The sequence below is a fragment of the Acomys minous genome, assembly GCF_964271855.1.
Source record: "Acomys minous genome assembly, chromosome: 13".
Classification (NCBI taxonomy): Eukaryota; Metazoa; Chordata; class Mammalia; order Rodentia; family Muridae; genus Acomys; species Acomys minous.
This window is the reverse complement of record NC_140495.1, coordinates 97,801,218-97,827,262: the sequence shown is the minus strand read 5'-3', so window position 1 is coordinate 97,827,262 and position 26,045 is coordinate 97,801,218. Positions and strand designations below refer to the sequence as shown.

At 42.6% G+C, this 26,045-nt stretch overlaps 1 long non-coding RNA gene across 3 annotated transcripts in view; it reads right to left on the bottom strand.

Annotated features, from left to right (window-relative positions):
• Window positions 1-26,045, bottom strand: part of LOC311581577 — a 302,265-nt gene that overhangs the window by 66,418 nt on the left and 209,802 nt on the right. For all 3 annotated transcript variants that reach the window (XR_014773803.1, XR_014773804.1, XR_014773805.1), the window contains one exon: window positions 18,021-18,147. This is a non-coding gene — a long non-coding RNA (uncharacterized lncRNA). The remainder of the gene's footprint in view (window positions 1-18,020; window positions 18,148-26,045) is intronic.

Sequence of the window (26,045 nt, the reverse complement as noted above, 5' to 3'; positions counted from 1 at the left end):
AGTTCCTGAAAGTCTTCCTCAAATCGTATCTATCCAGCATTTCTCATATTTCGATGTGTATTTACTGGAGATCTTGCTCTCTAATAGTTTAAAGAAACAGACTCTAAGATCTTTGGACCTGGACAAGCCACTGGTTGGATGATAGTGGGGACACCATCCTCAGGGAGGGTGGCTGCTGCCATTTTGTAGGAATGCCCCTGTTGCTGGGCTCACTTGTGTAATGGGATGTAATGCTGACAGAAGAATACAGTGACAGGTGCATTATCTCAGGTATGTGAGAGCCATGGCATGCATGGGATGTAGGGGGTGCTCTTTGATATGCGATTTTCCTTTTCTATGCTATTATTAGGAGTTGAGAGCTACATCCATCCTCTGTTCTTGCTTCTGAGTGAACACATGACTGACTTTGCCCAAGAGACTATGGCGGAAGTGACCTCCTGTGGCTCCGGAGGATGGGGCATAAAAGACCACGCAGCTTTCCTCTAGACATGTTTACATGTCCCTCAAGAGCAGACTGTTATTTATATTTTTCATTTTAGCTATTTTTCCCAAGAAAGTTCATATATTTTTATTGAGCCTTTTAGTTTATTGTGTGGGGCTGAGAGGAAAACAATTTTCCTTGATCAATATTTTACACAGCCTTAGTGAAATATTTGAGACTGCTGACACTTTCTGAGGACTGCATCTCTCATGAGACTGGTCAAGTAAAAGTTTAAAATTAACTCCTTGAGGTTATTTTTTTTTTTGTCTTCTCATCAGTTAATCATTAACCTATGGGTCAACTCCAAGTTTTCTCGTGGCTACTGAAGTACTGTTCTTTCAACTAAAATCTAGTAATTCTACTTCAAAAGGAGTTTTGCACTTGGTAAGAGTTTTGATGTCCTGCTGTCCTTCTTTTCCTTTGCACAGACCCACCTTGTCCTTCTGTCTGGCGGCAATTTTCTCCCTCACTTGTAATCAGGAACATACAGACCCACTTGCTGATACCCACCCCCCCCCCTTTACTCTAGTTTACAGCTTAGAGTCACTGTGGTTTTACCTTTAACCTTGGCTGAACACTGACATCACAAGCAGTCCTGACCCTGGGATGTACTATCACCAGTGAGTACCATCTCTCTCTCTCTCTCTCTCTCTCTCTCTCTCTCTCTCTCTCTCTCTCTAAGGGAAACGTGACCTTACTTCCCACGTTTACAGCACACTTTGACATGGTCTAAAGGGTCCTAAGCTCTTAACTAACTCGGTTCCTTTGGCTTTATCGTCACCAAATTTCACATTTTCACTTGCTCAGACTCTTCACTTATTCCCTCCAAATGCTCCAAAGCAGGAAAAATATACTTGCTGGTTAAGGGTTCTGTTTACAATTAAGACAGCTAAAATTAAGTTCCTGTTTGTCCTACGTTAAGTCCTTTCCAGAAGACAGTCATGCCTGTAACCAAGTCATCCATATAAGCTGCCCTAGCCATGTGTTTACCGCTTCCTGGTCCATGCTCTGTGAGGAACACATCTGAGCTATGAACCTGAAAAAAACCTAATCCTGTCCCTTTTTGGCAGGTGTTCCATGGTCCACACAGGCCGTACCGCTCTGCTTTTTCCCATTTTAACCTTTCCCAAATGTACTGCTGAGTGACAGCCCTGCACGTGTTTACAGTTGTGTGTGATGATGACCCTTCATCATCAACGTGACTGGGGCTAGCAATCACCATACACACAGGAACACATACTTACCAGTGTGTCCATGAGGTATTTCCAGAAATAATCAATTGAGGAGACAGACAAGCCCTAAAGGGCTAGTACTGTCTCATGTCCTGAATAAAAGGAGAAAGTAAGCTGAGCACCAGAATTCACTGTTATCTACTTGGGACTAGCCTCCTCACACTTCTGTCACCATGGCCTCCTGCTGCCATGGACTGTGTCCTCTCAAACTGTGAGCCAAAATAAACCCTTTACTTCCATAAGCTGCTTTGGTCAGGCATTTTATCTCAGCAATGAAGAAGTACTCAGTACATCATGTAAAGCAGCTGTCACTTGACAATGGCCCCAACAAGAACCATTGGCCACCTAGCAAAAGCCACAGTACCAGGCAGGGGAAATCTCCATTTGAATGTTGATCAGGAGGTCCCGGTGACTCCCCAAACAAAACAGAGTATTGCTGTTGTCTTTGGTAATGTGAGACCAAAAGAGCAACAGTACACCTTGCAAGTTAATGGGAGACCAAAACAGGAAAAATATACTTGCAGGTTAAGGGGTCTGTTTGCAATGAAGACAGCTACAAGTAAGCTCCTGTTTGCCCTACATTAAGTCCTTGCAAGTTAACGTTTGCACTTGAAATGAAGAAGTTCCTGTTCATCCTGTGCAGGTTAAAGGTTTCTGTTTGTAGTTAAAGAATAAGTTCCTATTTATCTTGTTTTAAGTCCTTGCAAGTTAAGGTTTATATTTGTAACAAAGAAAAAAATTCCTGTTTCTTAGATCTGCTGTGGACTGCTTGTGACTCCATTAACGCAATGCATAGCCTTACCCTTGATCCTTCTCTTTCATTGTGTCTTTCTAACAACGTTACATGGCCAGCTCTTTTGCTCCTATGAACACCTTATCTTTCCTATAAGAGCGACTACAAGAAGCCAACAGGGGGTGTTCTCTCAAACCCTGACTTAGGGTAAGACAGCTGCCTGGTGATCCCCGGGTGTACCCTAAATTCCGCTTGCCTTAAATAGTCAACTATGGATTTGGTCTTTTTTCTCCCTCCTCAGATTTAACAGTTGCTGCTCTGAGATTAGAGGTATGCCCCTATTACAGAAGACCTCACACACATGTGACACAGGACTTAAACAACTACAGGTGATCCAAGCCACGTAGGAGGGGCCAGCTGAGAACCGCCTGCAGTCATCTTGGCCCAGCACTTGATGGGAGAAACTTCCAGATAAGGCTTTCTTACCCTGAGTACCACTCTCATTTCAGACCAGCTACTTTCGTGGTGAGGACGCTGCCTATAAACCGCAGGATTTTTTAGTGTCACTGGCCCAGAGATCAGCAATAGCCTCTTCCTGCAGTTGTGACAAGCAAAACACCCCTCACATTATCAAGTGTCCTCTGGGAACAAAACCACCACTAGTTAGGATTTGTCCTTAGATACACTCAGCTCTCTGCCTCTGCGTAGCCCCCAAATGTGGATGCTATTCCACCCTTGTACTCTATACATCGTGAAGTACAGGGATCAGCCCTTCCTGGCTGCTGCAGGTCCAAGCTTTTGCCCTAAAAAACCTGTAATTATCCACTAAAATGCTACTGCTTTCTAACAGCATTTTAAAATTCAGTCCTAGATAACAGGCACTTTTAAGTAGCAGTGGAAGCAGCTATGGGATTGAATAATTACAATCAATACACTGGAGAAGATAATGACAACGCAAGTCGCCTGGTGGTTTGAATATGAGATGTCCCCACGGGCTGTTGGTCACCAGTAGGTGGTGCCATTTGGGGGGGGCAGTGATGGGACCTTTAGGAGGTGGAGTTTTGTTAGAAGTACGTCATTGGGGATGGGCTTGGGGGTCTTATAGCTTGGCTCAACTTCCTATCCCTCCCTTCTTCTCCCCTTCTCCTTCTCCTCCCCCCCCTTTCTGCCCCCTTCTTTCTGCTTCTGTGTGCAAAGAAGATGTTATCAAGCACGTTCCTGCTTCTGCCACCATGCCATGCCTTCCCCCACCATGACCAGCTGTATCCTTCTGGAAACACAAGATAAAATAAAGTTCTTTCTTCCTTCAGTTGCTGCAGATCACGGTGCTGAATCACAGCAACAGAAAAGTAACTAATAGAATGTTCAGTTGTCAGTTAAATGGTGAGCACAGAAGGTGCCTCTCATTGCCTGAAAAGGTCCCAGATCTTAGGTATAGAGTAGCCGTGGGCTGGGATGCAGCTCAGTCTGGCAGAATAAATCCCTAGAATGTACCAAAGGGTGGGTACAAACACAAACAAGACATGACAGTGCACAGAGACCATAATGTCAGCCCCCAGACAATGGAGACAGGAGGATCAGACATTCCAGGCCATCCTTTGCTATGTAGCAAGATAAAGGCCAACCTGGGCTACATGAAACCCTGTCTCAGAGGAAAAAAATAGCTGAGCTCTAGAAAAAGGCTAATCTCTTAAACTTGTCAGGTTTTCTTGGTCAAAGGCAGATCCAAACCTGGACATTGGGATCCTAGGGTATAACCTGGGGGAACAAGGTTGATACTCTCAAAATCTTGAATGCATAGATTGTTCTTAACTTCCAGACCTACAGAAGAACTTTGATTTTCTTTGAAGTTTAATTCTCTCCATTTGGCTGAAAATAATTTGGAGTCCTAGGCCTTGTGATATAAGAATGTCACACCAGGACCCTTACTTAATTCCTTGGCCTCTGATGAGTACTTAGGGCTAGCTCACAAAAACATAGAATGTTGGGATTTCTGGGACTGATAAGGATTAAAGGGGTGAGACTCTGGGGAACTGCAGGTCTTTGACAGTGTGGACCTTAACAGCAGGACTTGAGAGTATGTACATGGGGTTGGACCTAAGAGTGTTGGATCATGCAGAGAAGAGCATCACGTTGTAAGGGGGAGATTACACAGAGGCTTTCTCACCCCAGCAAACATCTGAAGAGACAGTGCTAACGCGTCTGCAAAGACAGTTCTTAGACGCCTGAAGGAAATAACTGTAGAGTCATACCTGCCTCGTAAGAGTTGCAAAGCACAGAGAGCCACTTGGTTGTGTCTATACCACAGGGGATGGACACCTGTCATCTAGGACATTTTCTCTAGGAGATCCCTAAAGACTTTAGTTATCAATGAGTCAGAATTGATGGAAAGCCTGGCTACCCTTCTCTTTGTTGGATGTGGCCAAGGGTGAGAGACAGTCTTACAGACCTGGGCTCACTGACGGCAATGAGTTGAGAGAAGGATGATTTCTGGGGAGTAATTAGTTTATCCTTAGTGCCCTTTCAATGTCAGTAATAAAGAATTAGCTGCATTAAATGAAATAAGATGTAGAAAATCATTTCATAAACCATAAAAGGATATTTATAAATGTTATCTATTAAGTTATGATACCAGATCATATGCACTCTGTACTGAAGTCAAATGTCACATCTCCTGAAGTGAGAGAGATTTTAATAAATGCATGCTGATTAACTGGCTTTGAAAATTGGCTATGCATATGCCCCAAATCTCAGATTATCTGTACAACACTGTGGAAGTTTGAATGAGAAATAGTTTACATAGGTGCATGTATTTGAACATCTGGCCTGGGTGGGGGTGGGGTGTAGGTGGTACTGTCTGGAAAGGTTAGGAGATGAGATACACCAGAGGAATATGCTTCTGGGGGTGAGCTTTGAGCTTTTATAGCCTGGTGCCACATCCTGTCACCTCCCCCCCCCTCTCTCTCTCCCACAAGCCAAAATAAACTCCTTGTTTCTTGAGTTTCTTTCCACCATGGTATTTTATCACAGCAACACTAAAGTAACCACTGTAGATATGAAAGAGGCAAAAGCATTATGATTTATTAGTAAATTCAAGCATTGCCAAAAAAATTCATGCACTTACCTTAGTAGACTCTTCTAAAGCAAGTATGACTTTGTCTTACCCTGCCTTCTCAGTCATGTCTCATCACGAGAAAGCCTAGACTAACAGCACAGACAGCAGAAAAGCAACTGTTCTAAGTGTCTGTGGTCCAGAGACTGGAGGTCAAAGAAGCCTGGGCTATTCATGGACTCTAGTAAGAAATATGACCAAGGTTGTTTCTGGATACTGTTTAGGAAGGAAAAGGATGATGGGAGAATGGGTTCTTTCACCATGGTAGCAAGGAAAATGGATAAACTATGGGAGGTTTTGGAAGCCTAGGGGTAACACTGAGCCAGTGACCCTGTGAGCAGAGGGGAACCAGATTCTACCAAACACTCCAGTGCAAAGGCAGAGTAAATGATACTGTGATGAGAAAAGTGCAGCGCCCAAGCACTGAGTCACCCTACCCTGTCTTCAGCTCAAACAAGCATCCCCGAGTCCTGACACATGTTTTTCAGGTGTCTCCAGTCAGCGATATCTGTGATCCAGTGATATCTTTATGCAGATGGATTTGATGATAGTATTTAGTTCTATATAATTTGAGGTTAAAATTAGTATGTTTTCTCGGGTTCTTCTCTGCACGCTGCAGCTCATCTATAACGATGTCACAGGAGTCGGGGCTCGGCATCCATCTTTGTCCTGCTTCACAAACTCTCCCCTCACTGCTTGGGTATCTTTGCTATTTTTAATGACCATCCTTGCCATCCAAACAAGCTCTTTCTGCATCCAGCCATCGTCATTCTCTCTGTCTAAACGTTTTCGCTGAAAGGCTCTGATTTGTGAAGCTTTAAAGAGCTTATCACGACTTAGATGAGGTCAGTGTCTAAAACAATAGCGAGAATTTATTCCATCAGCAAGATTGTTTTTTTTTTAATCGTATGTTCAAAGTATGAGCTCTTATTAAATTAATTCATTAGGCTTGTATGCTCTGTAGAATATATAACCCATGAGTAAAAACTGTTCCCTTTAAAATATCTTGCAGCGCAGTAGCAGCAGAAGAAATGTGTTGGGGAAAAAGGAGTGAGGGAGGCAGGAAATGCGGGCCAGGAAAAATCCTGGGCAAGAGGGATGCAGCTAGGATCCCCCTACTTTTCTCATAGATAGCTGTGTGATAAGTTTGCTTGGAGAAGCTTTATGCTTTATAGAGGTTTAACTAAGAGAAATCTTGTGAAAGGTGCAGAGTAGATTTCCTTTTTTCAACTTTTCTAGGTATATTATGCTTTTCAGACATATGAGCCCTTTCCTTTGCTATAATAAAATGCAGCACGCTGGATACTGATGAAGCAGAGAAGTTTACTTGGCTTATAATTTTAAGCCTAAAAGTCCAAGGTTGAAAAACCTTGGTGGCTGATGAAGGCCTCATGGCAGACACTATCACAACAGAAGAATGAAAAGCTTAGAGGCGAAAGATGAGTGTTTTAATGACTCCTTTTCCTGAGATTTAACTCAAGGGCCTGTAAGGACCACAATAATCCCCACCAAAGGCAACAACAGCCCCACTGGCCTAAGGCCCTGTGCGCAGACTTTGCTCTTCCATGTCCTCTCTCACGTCTCACAATGGCGACGAAGCCTTGATGGGGAAGGGGGCGACCATCTAAACTGTAGCAAAACGCAAACAACAGACCCTAGAGTCTACACACCTGAGCGCAAACAGACATTGGACAACAGGAAGGGCAGCCCTTCATGTCTGAATACTAATTAAACAGGAAAAGAACCCATTTCAAAGAGGTCACAAAGAGGCATGGATTGTCATACTTTCTGGTCTCAATTTCTGATCATCCAAAGTGAACAGCCCATGAGATCTGACCTGCAAGCCATGAGACCCGTCTACTGCTCTCTGGGATGGCTTTCTTTTTGTGTGGGTGGCAGAAGTCTTCCATCCACCTTGTTTCCTTCATCTCCCTAATTCTTTAGTTCAGACCCCACTTCCACCCACGCATGACGTCAGCACAGTCATCCATCAGGGGGTCTGCTAGACACGGGTGTTTTCGCCATTGGGCTTTTCCACTTCAGCCTTCTGACTGAGGACTCTAGTTCCAAACAAAATTATCACCACAACTAAGATGGCCGCCTATAGAAGCAGAGCTGGGGATGCTGGGTGGGAAAGGTCTTTGCATACGCACATATTTCACACATTTTGCTTATGAAAAATGAGAGACCAAGAGATTGGAAAATCCCAGAGAGAGAAAGGAGACTCTGAGTTCTTAGACCCTGGCTTAAATTATCTTCTTGTCTTTATCGTTTCTTTACAAGCTAAATGCTTCTGTCTTTTCAACTCAGCAGCATTTATTTCAAGACATTTGTCTTACCAAATACCAAATACATTTTCAGGGCAACAGTTTCCAAAAAAGGGCCCAATGCCTTCCACAACTGAAACCTTAGCAAACGAGGTATGAGGAGACACCCACATCTGTACTCATGTACACACCATCAAGGCCCACATATACCCCTTCATCTGTACCCATGTGCACCCACTCTTGTGCTCATGTGCACCCCCTGATCCGTGCCAATGTACACCTACACCTGTGTTCATGCACACCACAACTTCTCCTCAGACATCTTGGGATCTGTTTGTTGATGGTAGCACACCCAAGTGCTATTTTAACTAATATTTAAAAGTCTAATATTTGTTGAAGTAACCATAGGGAAAATGTTCATCTAAGCATGTGCCATCCCTTGACCATCCTTCCCTACCAAACCCAAAATTTGGGTCATTGGCATGCGTCTCCCAGTCTCCACTAAAAGGCCCTCTCACCACAACTTAAGCCCTCACTCAGGATGGCCAAATGTATGGATCTATAAAGCCTTGGTGCTCGTGACATAAGATAGATGGTCTTTCATCAACTCCAGTCTTCTGGAAGAGCCCTCCTCTGATTGCCTTCCTTGTGTACCGGCGGACTTCTTTCTCATTTTGACTTTTAGTCCTGTTAATCTCAAATCACTGCGGTCCGGGGTCAACTCTGTCAACACTTCAGTGAATTCCAAATTACAGTCAGCAGCCGGATTGGAGGGGTATTAGCTGAGTGGGCTCTGTGGGAGCTTGAGGAATGACAGAGCAAAACAAAAAAGGCCACAGCTCCGTTCTAGGCCCAGGCCCAGTCTTCTTGATTGAAAGTGTTTGTGTGTGTGTGTGTGTGTGTGTGTGTGTGTGTGTGTGTGAGAGAGAGAGAGAGAGAGAGAGAGAGAGAGAGAGAGAGAGAGAGACAGAGAGAGAGAGACAGAGAGAGAGACAGAGAGAGAGACAGAGAGAGACAGAGAGAGACAGAGAGAGACAGAGGAGAGAGAGACAGAGACAGAGACAGAGAGAGATAGACAGACAGACAGACAGACAGACAGACAGACAGACAGACAGACAGGGTCTATGCCCATATGTGCGTGTGGAAGTGTGCATACCTGTGTGCACAGTTATAAAGGCCAGAGGACAATAACAGGTCCCCCTCTCTTTCATGTTATTCCTTTGAACCTGGAGCTAGGCAGGCAGATGAAGCTCAGCTATACCCCTGTCTTCACCTCACAGCAACAGGATTAAAGGTGCATTACCACCAAGCCCAGCTTTTCACTGAGGGGCTGGGATCTAACCTTAGAGCCTCATGTGTGTGCAGTAAGGACTCTTATCCATCCAGCCATCTTTCCAACACCTGGGATTGGCATTTTACTAGATTGTTTCACTATACTGAAGACCATTTTGGCTTTGGCAATAAAAAGACTAAGCATATCCGACGTTGTATTTATAAATATCCATTTTCTAATACTTTAAGACCAGAATAACTTCCTAGGGACTTTACACTTTCTCTGGATCTGGCTTTTATTAACCACTTATAATGGTGTTTCTATAGTTACTAAAGCAATGTATTACATTTTCTTTGTAAAATATGGTCTATGAAGGGCAGAAAATAAATCACTTACTATTCTACCTTTAGAGATATCAACTAGTAATATTTTGCAAATTACATGTACACAAATTACAAGTAAATTGAGCAACCCTGTAATGATGCTTTTTCACTTGAGTACGTTTATACGCCAAAGCCATTGCTGTATTTTATTTCATGAACATGGCCCAACATCATCAACTCCTGCCCATTTGGAGGCAGCTTCTAGTCTGAAGCTTTTGTAAGTAGGACTACAGTGTTTGTATGTCTTGCCTTTGCCTAATGCTTCCATAGGGTGAGAGTCTGCATGCTGGATTTCTGGATCAACAGGAACTCACATCTTAAGGGTGCAGGGATTGGATGCTTGCTCCTGAGATGTCTTCCAGAATTATGTGCCAACTCAAATCCTGCCAAAAGGAGAGTCCTTTATCACAGTGCAGCCCAAACCCAAAATGGTTAGCGTGCCTTTCTTATCTGCTTATTTGAAAGATGAAAGGAGAATTTTGTTTTTTCAATTTTCTTAAACATTGGTAAAACAACAACAACAACAACAACAACAACAACAACAACAACAACAAACCTGGCATCTTTTCATGTTATATGGGTTAAGACTAACTAGAAAAGCAAAGACCAATTTAGATACAATCTAGGTCTGAAATTGATTTTCTTTAACAGTAATAAATAAGATCAGGACTATGGTCCTTAGTATTACAAATTGGCTGAAATTAGGAGATGTTTAACTGCTGTGCCTCTTATAACAATGATTGATATTTACTTAGTTCTTCTTTATACAAAGCATTTTTCTGTATTTGTTGGATGACGTCTTCCTAACCACGTTGAGCAACAGATACAATTTAACTGTCTTTGTCAATGAAAAGATAAGGAACAAAGAAGAAATGCCTTTACTCCATTTTCCATTAATAATGAAGTGGTTCGTTTTTTCATTTGTAGAATAAAGAGGACTGTTTGGCTCTTAGTTCTAGAAGTTCAAGGTCATAATATGGATATTAGCCAGACCCTGGTGATGGCCTCACAGTGACAGTATCATCATTCATCCTTCTGAGGAGGCAGCCAGTCACCTAGGGACATTGACTGGATGCCATCTGCTCAAGGTTCCACTCCTAATAGTGCTACACTGTGCACCAGTTTTCCAACATACAAAGCTGGGAGTGAGGAATCACACCCAAACCATAGAACTTCACACACACACACACACACACACACACACACACACACACACACACACCCCAACTTTGTAGAAGATTGATAGTTTTTCTCTATACTACATAACTTGTTAATAAATAAAATCAATGAGGCAGACATCTATTAAAAATACCTTCAGGGTCTTCAAAATTATTTAACCTTAATTTCTAATCCTGGCTTAACTATATACATGCATATACAACACTGGTGGTTTGTTGGTTTGTATTTGGGACTGAATAGCAAAAGTAACAGGAAGGTAGATCCAAATTTCTGAAAATTTAGGTCATTTACACTAAGTGTCAGACACTTTGCTTTGTAACATCCCTGGAAAATCAAGCCCTCGGGTTTTTCCTGGCTTCCTTGTACCTACTCTCGGGCCTATTCCCTCCTTTTCTAAGGACAACGCTACAGAGATCTAGACACAGTACTCAAGGCTAGAGTTTGGTTATGAATATGTAAAACATGTTTCTGTTGAAATTTTTATGTGCATGAGCTAAGTTAGGTGTGATATACCAGTCATGAAAAAGCTGCTCCCATGAATGGCAGAAAAGGCAGGGTGGGAAAATGACTTGATATTGGATAATGATAATGAGGATTTTTTTTTTTTAAACATGAAACTCAGCGTTTTGGTTTAGATGTCCTATCAGCCAACACATGCCAGAAAATACTACTTGTTTTCCCTAAACCAGTGAAAATCAGGAGACTTATGTTCCAACAGGCAAAGGCTTTATTACTGACAATACCAGACCAGGTTGGGCCATTCAGGCTTCACTAGGTGCATTAAGTGCTTCCCACGTGCATGGACACCAATCTTTCCTTTGGGTTTAGAAGGCTTTCCTGCCACTTTTTGCCTGACCTTGCTAGGATTCCAATTCATGTAAGCGTAAAGCAGCTCCATCCATCTGTGCCAGGGATGTTACCACTTCCTAGCTGGGCATCTATTCTGCAGGGCACTTCAAGCTGCGTGGGAGCTGGGCCACCACATTCTAGAAGCCCTGGACATGGACAGGGGTCCTTGCTCTCTTTCTTTTCCTATTAATGTCTTCAGTGTTTACTGAAGAAAAGAAAAAGCACTCGGCAATAAGGAAACAATGAAATTAATCGCTGCAAAACAGCCATCATAAATGCCCGAAAACAGCACCCTCATTGACATCATTAGAAACACCTGAAAACAGCAGCCCCACTGATACCATCAGATATTTCCTATTATATCTTTGCACCCAGGTAAGAAACAAGGACCATAACCTTAAAAATCCATTTCCTTCCCAGCGCAGATTTGAGTCAGGATAGGAGTTTTATAGAAATTCCCTCCCACGCGCTGCAACTACTTCTGATTTCTTTCTCCATGGACTGAGTCACACTGTGGGAACTTACAGTCACTTCAAGTTCTTGTTTTACAGGTCAGAAGTATCCCGATCTGCGTCCTTATTAAAAACGGTTTGCCCCTTTTGTTTTTGAACCGATGGCCGCACGCACGGATGCTATTAGCCTCATCCCAGATCTCCTTGACAGGCGGGAATCAGCAGCAGGAACCAAGGCAGTCACGTGAGCAGCTTCACGCTTTGCAGGGCGGGGTCCTGAGTGGTTTACTCGAACTTCAAAACCTTTCTCCGATGCAAGTAGGGCCCACAATTGCGAAATGCGTGGGAGGCATTCTGGGCAGATTAGGCTAGCCAGCTTGAATTCCCTCACACATGCTAGTCTCTTCTTACTCTGGCTATGGACCGATACCATGTGGAATCAATTCTGATTCTCGAAAACATGGCTGGGACTTCCAGAAAGCATGCGGTAGGACAGAGATTAATAATTAGACAACACTCTTGTCTCCACACAGCCCTGGGACAGTGGCCAGCAGAATTCTAGTAAGTGGGGTGGGTAGAAGAAGGGAGTGAATCCAATAATGTGTGGCTATGAGACGTTGTGGGCAACAGTGCTGCAGGGGTTGCGTCCATGTTAATTCACCGTGATCTCAGGGAAGTGACGTTCTTATGCTCCTCCGATTAGGTAGCTCATGCTTTGGGGTTGAGTGACATGCCCATCCAACTGGACACACTGGGGTTTGAACCTGGGAAGTCGGCCTCCACTCTACTATCTCTTGTTTTCGTCTGTCCTGTGACTCTAGTCCACAAGCCAAGCAGAGTTGCCCTCTACACCAGAAGGTCTATGTCCCTGGCTTCAACAAACCATGGAGGAAAAGTATTCGGAAAAACACCCGCAGAGTTGCAAATAGTGCTGACATGCTTTCCATGTGATTGTTCCCTAATCAATGTAGCACAACAACAATTACACAGTGTCAGTGGTTATGAATAAACCAGAGTCCATTTAAAGTATCCAATCTGGGCAGCCTGGGCATCTGGGGTTTCCAGAAACCATTTCCATGGTACAATTCAACATATCCTTTTTTTAAAAAAATAGATTTTTATTTATTTTATTTTATGTGTGTAAGTGTTTTGCCTGCGTGCACACATGTGTGCCGGATACCTACAGAGGCAAGAAGAGTATGCTAAAGATTCCTTGCAACTGGAGCAAGCTGCCATATGGATTCTGGGAAGCAAACCCGGGTTCTCTGCAAGAGCAGCAAGTGCCCTTAACCACTGAGCCCATCTCTTCAGCTCCGTATGTACCCTTTTTGTGGACTGTTACTCAGGACTAGCCCACCCACGTTCTTTAAGTGTTTTTGTGAGGCTGGAGGGATTTTGTGACTTCTTGAAAAAAAAAAGATGGAGACATGGCCAACCCTGATGACACTGGAGTCTGAATGGATCTTCCTGAGGGCTAGCTTGGTGAAGACCGAGGAGGCTGTAAAAGGCAGTCCTGAAGGTGGGGGAGAGTCCTGAGCCTATCACTGAAGTGACACAGTCAGGCCCGTCAGCATTCCTCTGTGTGGCAGGCACAGCAGGTTCTAGAACGCCAAACAGGTGATTAGATCGACGATGCCAGGACTCTTTCCTTTCTTTGGCCAAAAACACAAAACGAAATTACCTCGCCATTTGCTTCCCCTCCACGTCCTCATGCCAGCCGGCTTTTTCCTTCCATTCCTCCCCTGCTGTTATCAAAATGAATAAGGCTACATATTCCAAGGCTGTCTCTTGACCTCTGCGACTTAAAAGTCTCCCACAACAGAAAGAAAATATCTCTGAAATAAATGTGGATCCACGAAGCACCTCTGGCATGGGGAGAAAACAAATGACTGAGCTCTTTCTAATTCACAGCACCCAGCAGGCAGAAAAGCAGCAATCTGAGATTTTGAAGTGTCTGGGAGTCTTACAGGATAATGCTGAGGGTTGGCAGTCAAAGGTACCAGTTAAGTATTAGTTCTGTGGGCCCCAGAGAGTCCTTGCTCCCCAGGGCTTCCAAACAAAAGGCAAGCGCTACTTTACTACAATCAGGCTGCAATTGGGATTTCTTTGGACACTTTGGTGGCTTTTCCTTGTTTTGGTAGAGAGCCCTGCTTTTCACACACATTCATGAGACGTTCTAGAGAAATGAGTATTACTCACTAAATGAAACAGCAGCGTCTCCCACATGGGAAAGGCCACTGGCTTGGTAGGAAGGCAGTTCCTGTGTGACAAACCTCGCAACCAATTTGCCCTTCTTTCTAAAAATGACTACTTCATTATATATGTTGATTGCAGTGTGTGTGTGTGTGTGTGTGTGTGTGTGTGTGTGTGTGTATGTGTATGTGTGTCTTTGTGCCAGTCTATGTGTGTGCATGTGTTTATTTCAGTAAGGACATGACTTATCCTAATATGGAAGTCAGAAAAGAACTTGCAAGAGCCAGTTTCTCAGTTCTTCCTGGGTGTGGCAATCGCGGTCTGTACTCACTGAGCCGTCTCATTGGTCCCTAACTTTGCCTTCTTGGGATGATCAGCAATATCACCACTGTACCTGAATTAGCACAGAAGACTCCTGACTCATCTTCCTTCATCTGTATGCCAGGACTCTTACCTGCTCCTCTTACATCACTGTGGGGTCCTCACTACGGCCAACAAATCTGCGGCTTTCATCTGACTCCCGCCTACTCTTCCTTCCCCCTTACTCTACTGCAGCCACACTGACTCTCTTATTCTGTATGTATACCTACTATAGATCTCTCTGGGGCTATGGACTTCCCATTTCTTTTGCCTAGAATTATTCCCTTGGCTTGCAATATTCAGCTCCTGAGCAGAGATACCCTAGACTGGTTTATCTTAAAAAGCATCACTTATCTTTCTCACTTCCTTTTGTTTATTTTTTTCCTCTAAGGCCCCACTTGCATCTGATGTTGTATTGGTTTCCATGGTAACCAGTCTCTTTCCACTGCAGTGGAAACTATTCGAGAATGCATCCCCTCTGTACTGCTCGCCATTCTACCCCCAGTGACTAGCACCCTGTACATGAAAGGCATGCAAGGATTACTGCTTGGGTCGGTCTGGTTTTCTCTCCCTTTAATAGAAAAAAAGAAAAGAAAGAGGCCTACTTGTGCTATTCGTAGATATTATGAATAATATATTAAAGAGAACCCCCCAACCCCCTGGCATTGTGGTATAACCTGATTATGCCTCATCCTTTACCAGGTGTTTATGCTCTGGTTGATTTCCAACTGTCATTGTGTGTTGCTCTTTGTCTAATGGTGCAGGTTGGTATCTATGAACGGTTAGAAGGACAGAGCAGGAACCCTAATGCAGGGACTCTCAGGTATTGGTGTATATGTACTCATCTCTTTAGCCCCTCAAGATGTGTGATGGAAGCTATATTCGTGCACCTTCTTTGGGGCTTCTCTGTGAAATTAGGTTCCATTCAACAACAGTGGCAGCTACCTAGATAGCCCTTCCATTATGTATTCCTTGTTTTTGTGTGTGTGCATGGTTTCCAATGAAATAAATGCCTTGACACCCCGTTTCCAGTGCGGTTCAATAGTATAACACGTGTACCGCATTCTTGAAGGCTGAGGTTCAGCCATTGTCATGTCAGACAAACAAATAAATAAACAAATACAAGCCACATACCTGGTGTGCTGGTCTGAAGGAGAGTGGCCTCCATAGAGTATGTATTTGAACTCGTGGTACCTAGTTGGTCGAACTGTTTGGAAAGGATTAGGAGGTAGAGCCTTGGTAGAGAAGGTAAGGCACTGGGGTAGGCTTTGAGGTCTCAAAAGCCCAGGTAAGGCCCAGTTTTGTTCTCTCTGCCTCTGACTTGAGGATTATGATGTAAGCTCTTAGCTACTGCTCCAGCATCATGCTATGCCTGCCTGCTGCCACCATGCTCCCCACCATGACATCATGGGTTTACCCTCTGAAGCTATATGCAAGCCTCCAATTAAATGCTTTATTTTATGAATTACCTTGGTCAAGGTGTCTCTTCATAGTGATAGAAAAGTCATAATACTTGGAAAGATTTTTTTAATACATAGCAGGTATTGGAAATTCAGTAAAATGAAAGAAAGAAAGAAAGAAAGAAAGAAAGAAAGAAGGAAAGAAAATAATGGTAGATTCTATAACAAAAGAACAAGTGGAATCTTTGAGGAGGAAAATTCCAATAAGTCCAGGGACTGCATCACAGTCTACTAGGCCAGGTAAAAGAATATCAAAAATTAAAGGTTGATAATTATACAACTCAGGTATCAATAAAGCAAATAAATACTTAGAATAACAGTGATATTCATAGCATCATGACCAACTTGGACACGATTAAGAGACCCAATCTGTGACTCTCTGTTAGAGACCAGGGAATACAGACTAAAGGCATGAAGGCTAATTCAACAAATTTTAGCAGAAAATTCTCCATGTCTACAAAGGAAAAGGACAACCATGAACAGGAGGGATCTGGAATGCCACTTGGACATGAACAGGCAAGAATCTCTCCATGCAATACTGCACTCAAGATGCCAGTGGTATGGAACAAAGGAAGGACTGTGAACTTTGTTAGAGAATTCCACATTGGTTACAGAGACAAGCTTGTCAGAATGATAGCAGCACAGGACTGTGTGATCTAATGCATTTGAAGCCCTGGGGTGGGGGTAAATAACTACCAATCAAGGTTACTATATCAAGGAAGATTATCCTTTTTTAAAAAAATCAAAGAAGAAATGGAGACCTTACATTCCATGCATAAGTTAAATGAATTTATGGTCCTGAACCAGCACTGCAAATGATACTTAAAGGTATAATATCCCCAGAAGAAAGAGATATATAAGAGCCCAGGAAAGAACAGATCTTATTAGAAAAACAGACAAATAAGAATTAAGAAAAAGTCAAATACTCCTAACTCATTAAACCAATAAACCTGTAAGATGAAGAAAGCACACATTTGTATATAATGCTCAATAATAATCCTAACAAAAAAAGTTGTGGTACTCCACTTTAAGGACATGGACTAGTTGAATGGACTATCAAATAACACTCAATTTTTGCTGTCTGCAAGAAACTCACACCACTGGAAAACCCACAGACTAAAGTGAAAAGATAGTCCAAACCGAATCTAAAACCAAATACAACTGACAAAGCGGACTTCAGACAACCATTAGCCATAAGGGATAAGGAAACTCATTACAGTTATTAACTTGGAATTCCTCTATCATAACATGTTAAGAACAGTTAATCAAGATAATAAAATGATTGCAAATATACACTTATTGAATGTAAATGCACCCAATTTCATAAAACAAACACTACAGGACATAAAGGGAAACGGGCTTATAAAGGGTGCGACTTTAATATCCTGCTCAAATCAACAGGCCACTCATTCAGATTTTTTTTAAAAAAACCAATAAAAGAACTTCAGCATATGACATATCCCATCTCAAAATACTAAAGTAATTGATAGCAATAATTAATAAAATAGGTAAAACAAAAGAATATATATATGCCATTTAACTAAAATATACAATATACTTTATAATTAACAAGACAAATTAATACAAAATAGATCAAAGGTATATTTTCAGAAGTAAGTTTTTATAAATGGCTAACTCTGTATCTGTCAATATCACTGTCAGCATTTCTCACGCTTTGTGTTTTTACATATTTTGATTACATTTTATTCATTCATCTTGTGTGCATGTGTTTGTGTGCATGTGACTATGTCACAGTGGACATGTGGTAGTCACAGGATAACTTAAGGTAGCCAGTTCTTTCCACCATGTAGGCTCTGGGCATTGAACTCAGGTCATCAGGCTTGGCAGTAAGTGACTTTATCTGCTGAGCCCAAATGCTGACCCTTTCGTGTGGCTTTTGAATGACCAATTCACTGGCTTTCATGATTGAATCAGAATCATGCTCATTTGGATATAGGTCAAGCATACCTAGCAGTTTGCATGTAAAGATATTTGTTAAAATGTAAGGTAGTACACTTAGATGAAAACAGATATATTGAGACTCACCTCAGCTTTGGTAAAGAGCCACTCAGAGCTGTATTCTCACATATGGACCAGCCATCTTCTCCCAGACAGGATGTAATAGTTGATAATGGGTCATGGTAGGAAATCCTGTGGGTTATGAGTCTTCAGACTACACCAGAAACAAACAACAAAAGCAATGTGTAAGCTACTCTTCTCATTGCTGCGATGAAACAGCTAGTTAAGAGGCAATTTGAGGGAGGAAGGGTCTATTTGGGCTCATGGCTTGAGGATATTTAGTCCAGCATCATGGAGGAGGCATCATGGCATGCGCACAAGGCTGTTAGCTCACATTTGGGTAGCTCAGTAAGCAGAAAAGGGGATTCCGACATTCAGCTGGCTTTTTCCCTTTTCAATATTTACTCATCCTGGGACTCTAGGGAGATGGGGCCCACATCCAGGGTGAGTCTTCACCCTCCTCACTTAAAATTCTCTGGAAAATAACCCCACAGACACCCAGAGGTGTGCCATATTGTTGCCCTAGGCATTTTTTGTTTTGTTTTAACCCAAGCTGAAAAATCAAAATTAGCCATCACAAGCAAGAAAAATCTTGTCTTTAAAGGCATGTGAATGAAGCTGAGCATGGTGATGCACACCTGCAATGCTAGCACTTGGGAGACAGAGGCAGGCAGATCACTATAGACCAAGGCCAGCCTGGTCTACAAAGTCCAGGATAGCAAAGCCAAGGCTACACAGATAAACCCTGTTCTGAAAACAAACAAACAAATGAAGTATGAGACTGAATAAGAACACAACACAAAGGCATGAATACTTGAAATGCCATAGTGAAGTTTATTACTCTGTATATTGAATTTTTTTAATTACACGAAAGGCTGTATGATTTTTAAAAAATCAGAGTGGCATGAAAAATGTAATACCATTTGGACTAAGATTCCAGAGCGGACAACTGGCTGCCCATTTTCCCTTGAGCTTTTGGCAATTTCAAACGCAAGATGATAAATAGGCTTGGGCTAGGTATGAGGCTAATACTGGGAAATGGATAGCCAACAAATCATTTTAAGGTTGGAGAGTTCAGAAGATTCAAATATTTGGCTTGCCAGAGGCTGTGTGCAGGTTCAAGAACTAACACATAGGGTCAAGAGATATCTCAGTGGTTGAGAGCAAATGCCAGGCGAGCATAGAGAATTGAATCCCAGCCCCCATAATCCATCAGCAAAGCCAGGCATCACCCCACACCCACCTGACACCCCAGCAGACCACCAGCCTAGGTGCAGGGTTCATGGGATACCTCTAAGTACTAAGGTGAAGAATGACAGAGCAACATGCCTAGTGTCTTCTTTTAGCCTGGCCACATGTATACCACACCCCACATAACACATACCTCCCATATACATATACATGCACACACACACACACACACACACACACACACACACACACACACCACACACACACACACTTAAAGCAATCAGACAACAAAAGCAGTCCGACAGGCAGAATGAAATTTCTTGTAGTGCCTAAGAAAGAAAGAACTAAAGAGGTTAAGAGGAAAAAAAAAATCATAGTTATGCATTTTTTTAAATATGAAAAATGGTCTCTATTTCATGGAAGAGAACACAGATGAAAAAATGGACACCAGGAGAAAACTGGGAATACCAAAGAGATGAGTAAGTATCTGCTGCAATAAAATAACTGTATCATTTATGCTCTTGAATTATTTACAGAACCGAACTAAAATGTATGTGTGAGTGCTAAGGAGAAGGATAACAGAAGGAAGGTCTTAGCCAAGTCAGTGCAAAGCCCGGTGGTGAGGTGCTGGCAGAGCTGGAGGTCCCTTCCTTGCAAACCTTTGCTGTGTAGAACAACTAGGCTTCCTCTGCCAGACTAGAGGATCTGCAGGGGGCTTTAACGGAAGAGCAGCCACCACAGGAGGGGCACACATCTCTAGCTAGAGCAGTTCTATCTCCCATGAAATAGTCTGGCATTTGGGAGAAGAGGAAAGAGGTCAGGGCAATTTTTGTTGACCTTAAGGAAACGGCAAAGGTTCCTTGCAGACAAAAACATGCCACGGACCCCCAACGAGGAGCAGCAGAGATGTATGGTGGGCAAGAGAACTACACTTTTTACACATGCTAATGACATGCTCCCCAAACATGGAGATGGAGAGCCAGTCAGAAATCCAAGAATTCCATCCCTGCCATTCACAGCCCTCCTGGGTACTGCTTGGAAAGGTGAGTCAGAGTGTCTGTAATACAGGGTGAAGACAGTGGGTGGCTAGCTTCCAGCACAGATACAAATATCACTGGGATGGGTAAAGCCTGGCTTATGCTGGGTGTAATCGAAGTGCCAGTATGGCCAGTTCCCTGATTAACTTTGAACATCACTTTATGGGTCCAATAGAAAGATGTGCCTACACCCAAGCTTGGAGCCAATGTGGCTGTTTCTTACACAAGGCATCTAACCTTTAAAACGGTAAAAACAAAGCAAAACAAACAAACAAAAACTAAGCTATCTTAACACACACACACACACACACACACACACACACACACACACACACACACACACGAGCAAAACAACCAATAGAACTAGATGTGCCCATGATATAGGTGTTAAAACCACTCCACAGTGAATTTTAAACAACTGTGATCAATATGGTAAATACTCAACAGGAAAGCCAGAAAATTGTAAAAACACAAGATGATTCTAAGCAACAGATGAAGACAAGAGGACCCAACATGGAAATAAAATGGAAATGAAAATGGTGCGTACAGGAACATGTCCTCTAGGACTTCCAAAGACTAGGAAATAACAGTTAGTGGTCTTTATAAAGGAGAAAGGAAGAAGCTCTTTCAAGCAGTACCAGCTTTTTCCAAAATTAATCAAAGACAAACACTCAGAGGATACCAATTAGATGTTCAAAGAACAGCACACACCTGGCCCTGTCCTAGAAACAGCACACACCTGGCCCTGTCTATCTTCGGTAGATCTCTATTGCTGTGATAAACATAATAAACAAAAGCATGGGAGGAAAGAAATTGACCTCAGGCAGGAATTCAAGGTAGGGACACTAATCGTTATTCATGAAAATGGTTCCATAGACTAGCCCACAGGCCAGGCTGATGGACGCAGCCCCTAAACTGAGATTCTTCCCAGATGCGTCTAGGTTTGTGTTAAACTGACAAAATCTAACCAGCAAACGCACCGCAGTCAATTAGATGAAATCAAAAGACAGTGAAAGTTTGATTACATCCAACTATACCTCCACAGCAAAATAACAGTAGCTAGAAGACCCAAACCGATCAGCAAATTAAATGAAGGAAACTACCTCAAATCCCCATGTGAAAGCTTTTATTTTTACGCGTGTGTGTATGTCTATGTGTCAGTATACATGTGTGCATATGGGTGCCTATGAAAGGCTGAACGGGATGTCAGATCCTCTAAAATGAGAGTTACAGGTGGTTGTAAGCAGCCATGTGGGTGCTAAAAACCAATCTTGGATCTTCTGAAAAAGCATCAAGCGCTCTTAGCTACTGAACCATCCCTCTAGCCCAAAACCATGTTTTATGTCTGTCTTAGGGTTACCATTGCTGTGATGAGACACCATAACCAAAAGCAACCGGGGGAGGAAAGGGTTTATTTCACTCACAGTTCCATAGAACAATTCAGGATCAAAAGCAGTGCAGGCAGGAAGTCAAGCAGGGCAGGAACCTGGAGGCAGAAGCTGATGCAGAGGCCACAGAGGTGTGCTGCGTGCTGGTTGCTCCCTGTGGCTTGCTCAGACTCTTTCTTTCTTTTTTCTTTTTTTTTGTATATATCCCAGACTACCAGCTCAGGGATGGCCCCACCCACAATGGGCTTGGCCCTCCCTCATCAATCACTAATTAAGAAAATGCCCTACAGACTTGCCTACAGTCTGATCTTACATTTACTCAGTTGAGGTTCCCTCCTTTCTGATGCCTCTACCTTGTATCAAGTTAACATAAAACTATCCAGTACAATTGACCTCTTGGCCAACCTGACACACACACACACACCCACACACACACACCACTTTTCAATTAGAATTGTTTCTCATTATATCCAAGATGGCACATTAATATTGATATCACAATATAAAACATAAGTCCCATACGTTTTAAAAATAAATTCTTTCATTAAATTAACAAAGTAAAAGTTCACTTTCTTTAAATTATTGTATCTTTAAAACCCCAAACTTTCTCCTAAAAGTTCAAAATCTATCAACTGTGGACTCCTGTAAAATCAAAAGTTAAACTCTTACTTCAAGAGGCAAGAATCAGGGTACAGTCACAATCTGAACAAAGCAATACCTAACTCCAACAGTGTAAATAACTCAATCCTCAATGTCTGGGGTTCACACATTGTCTTCTGGGGTCTTCCAAAGGCCTTGGGTCTCTGCTCTGCTCTGCCCTCTGCAGCACAAACAACTTGTCTTCTAGGCTTTGTCTGGCTCTGCTCCACTCTGAGTAGTGACGTCTCAGAACTGCTGGGCTCTCTAGAGCAAGTGGGCTGCACTCTAACCAAGAGGCTCTCTTCATGTTTCCAAGCCTTGACTCCTTTCCACAATCCCTTCAGTTTGGGGACTTAAACAGCTACCGAGGCTGCACCTTCTCCAATGGCCTCTCCTGGCCTCGCACAGCACCAAGACTCAGTAGCTTTTCATGACCCTGTCATGCATTCAAAACCAGTACCACTTGGGTGACTCTTACACATGACCAAGTTCAGCTGCCAACACGAAGTACAACCTTGGCTGCCTCTGGAACACAGCTTCCCAGAAGATTTCACCTCAGTGATGCTGCTCTCTTGTTAATCACAGCTGACTGTTCAGCCCCCAGCTAACCAGCATCCATTGTCCCAGCAAAACAAAGGTTTTACTTTAGTGGTTCTGGTCTCTTGTTAATCACAGCTGATTCCAGTTCCAGCTAACCAGAACCAGAGTCTTCACACAAGAGGCCTGTAGAGTCTTCATTTCCCTCTGAAGCTTCACAAGCCAGGCATCCACCATCTGCACTGCTCTTAGCATTCTTATCTTCTAAGCTACTACAGAACAGCTCACCGAGTTCTCGACAGTCAATGACTTCTCTAGCCCAAAGCTCTCAATTCCTTCCATAATCCTCCCCCAAAATGCCATAGTCATGTCTGTCACAGTGATGAATTTTCATATATCATAGCAAAAATATGTTGCAGAGAACAGACACTGACAGTTGGATATTATCCAACGTAAAGACTTTGGGTTTGAGATATATATATTTTAAATGCGTGAGAAGAGAATCATCAGACTGGGAGAAAACGTTTGCAAATTATTATTGACAAAGATCTGATATCTATAACATACAAACAGCTCTGAAAACTCAAAAGTCAGACAATCAATAACAAATTATTTAAAAAGCAGACAAAAGATCTAAACATACGTTTTATGAGTGAAGATACAAATAAGAAAATAGAAGACTTCTCAAGCCAGGCCTGGTGGCACAAATTTGTAATCCCAGTTACTCAGGAGACTGAGGCGGAGGGATAGTGAACTCAAGGCTTGTTCGGGCTACAGAGTTCACAGCCAATCAAAGCAAATTGCTGACACTCTGTCTCAATATAAAACTAGAAGGAAAAAAAAAAGTCCAGGATTATGCCTCAGTGTAAAGTGTTTGCATAGCATGTGCAAATGCTCCAAGTTCCATGCTTGCAGCACAGAATAAATGTATAAATAAATCAAGATGTTCAACATGATAGTTCAGGAGAAAAACATGTGCTAATACACACTCCTAAGGTCTATAAGACCATGACATGTGACCAGAGGTTTCCCAGACATAGGGACCTCATACATCGCTTGTGTGAGAGGAAAATGGTCCCGCCACTGTGGAGGCATTTTAGTAGTTCTGACAAAATGGGACATGTGTTTCCACTTTGTCTCGGCAATATCGCTCCTAGAAATCTGCAGTGGCCCTGGATCCTAGGTGGCAGCTTGGTTAGGCCTCAAGGCTCAGGTCTTGGATGGACTACCAAGCTGTTGTTGAGAAAGTTTTGCTTTAAGATGAGTTCAGCATTTGGGTGTTGGCTGTGGTACAGCTTGCCCTCCCTAGCAACGGTGAGACTCATCTGAGTCAATGATGACTTTTAGAGAGCACTGGAGTCTCTCCACAGACTCCTTTGGATTCTTGCTGCCACATCAGCTTGTCCTCTGGCTCCATCCTCCCACAGATTATGCCTTTCATCTTCTACCACACATCAGTCAGTACCTTAAATTGGAAATCACTTCCTCACTCTTCTACCTGACTTGCCATTCTTTAGGTTTTTTGTTGTTGTTGTTGTTGCTGTTTTCCTCCTCATGCTCCCTCTTCTCCCTCTTACTCCCCACCCTCCTCTGTGTGTCTCTCTCTGTTCGCATCTCTCTCCCCCTTTGGAGAAGCCCCGACAAGGAAGATTTTGGAACAGTGGGAGGTACCACTATCGTGACGCTGCACGCAGCATGGCTTCAGATCTAGGAACAGACATGGTAAATGAAGCGTGCTTCTATGTTTAGCTCTTGCCACGCACTGGTCTTCTTATGCCCTCATCAGCCCAAAGCAGATGCTTTGAGAGACTAGAGCTGCCACATCAGCTGTTTTCTGAATCTCCATCCTCCCAGCTGTCTGTATAGATCTGGGGCTTGCCAACCTCTATGATCTATATCTCTCTTAACAGCATGTCCTATTAAGTGGGGAAAATGGCGGAAATGGAAAATCTCTACTAGAATATGACTGAAATAATTATTTGGGGCAACATTCCTCCAAAGAAGGTCACACTTAAAAGGGCGAAAGCTCCAGGAAACATAAGATGTTTTCACAGGCTCAAATTATCATCCTCACAATATTTACTAGCCACAGAGGGAAAACAGTTACTTCATAATAGAGAAACTCAGAAAATGTCATTTTAATGAAGTAATCAAAGTCACTATCACTGGGAACAAAGCATAAGTACCATGACTTCCTGACACAGTGCATTAGGTATGCATTTTCAGCCGATCCATTAGAAAACATCACAGGAACTCAAATGGGCACATGATAGCTGCTTTTAATTGACAACTTGGCCTCGATCTATAATCTTCTAGGAAGTGAATATTAGTGAGAGATTGTCTAGATCTGGTTGGCCTGTGGGTGAACTGAGGTAGGAAGGCACACCCTGCAAGCGTGCTGCACTATGTCAGAGGCTGGATTCTAGACCTGTTGATGCAGAGTGTAAGAGCTAAAACCATCATCCATGCAGCCATTGCTTTCTGTTCCTCAGTCAAAGAGGTCAACTCAACAGGAAGGTATCACCATTTTAAATCTGCAGGTACTCAATAATATGCAAAATGTTGATAAATCTATCTATACCAATATATAAAAGCATATCAATATATACTGTACACACACACACACACACACTTCTCTCTGATTGCATTTTTGTCATGAAAAAAGAAAGTTAAAAAAGAAAATTAGATAATAAAATGTTGTATGTTTTTTACTTATAAATCAATACCTTAAATGAGCAACACAAGATATAATTTCAAATTATATTTCTAGTAGCTATCATTGGTGTACGATAAGCTATTTTCCTTGGCTGTGCTTTATTTGAGACAGGATCTCATTGTGTAGCCCTGGCTAGCTTAGGATTCTTTACATGGTCGGGGTGGCCTCAAACTCATGGTGATCCTTCTGCCTCAGGCTCTCAAGTGCTATTTTCCATGAATTGCTACATTTGTGAGCCATATAGGCATTTTCAGAGATTTATATTAGTTTTAAGTATATGTATGTGTATATGTCTACGTGTAGGGATGTGTGCCTGAGAGCAGGTACATATAGAGCCCAGAAGAGGATGTTAGATCCCCTTGACCTAGAGTTAAAAGAAGTTGGGGGCTCCCATCAGTAGGCTCTAGGAACTGAACTTTGAGTCTGTTCACCACGAAACCATCTCTCTGGCGTCCACGTAAGCATTTTTAGGCTCCAGCTCTCTGGACTATTTCAATAATACTGAATTCAGGCTAGGAACTGAGTTTATGTTTGTTTGTTAAAG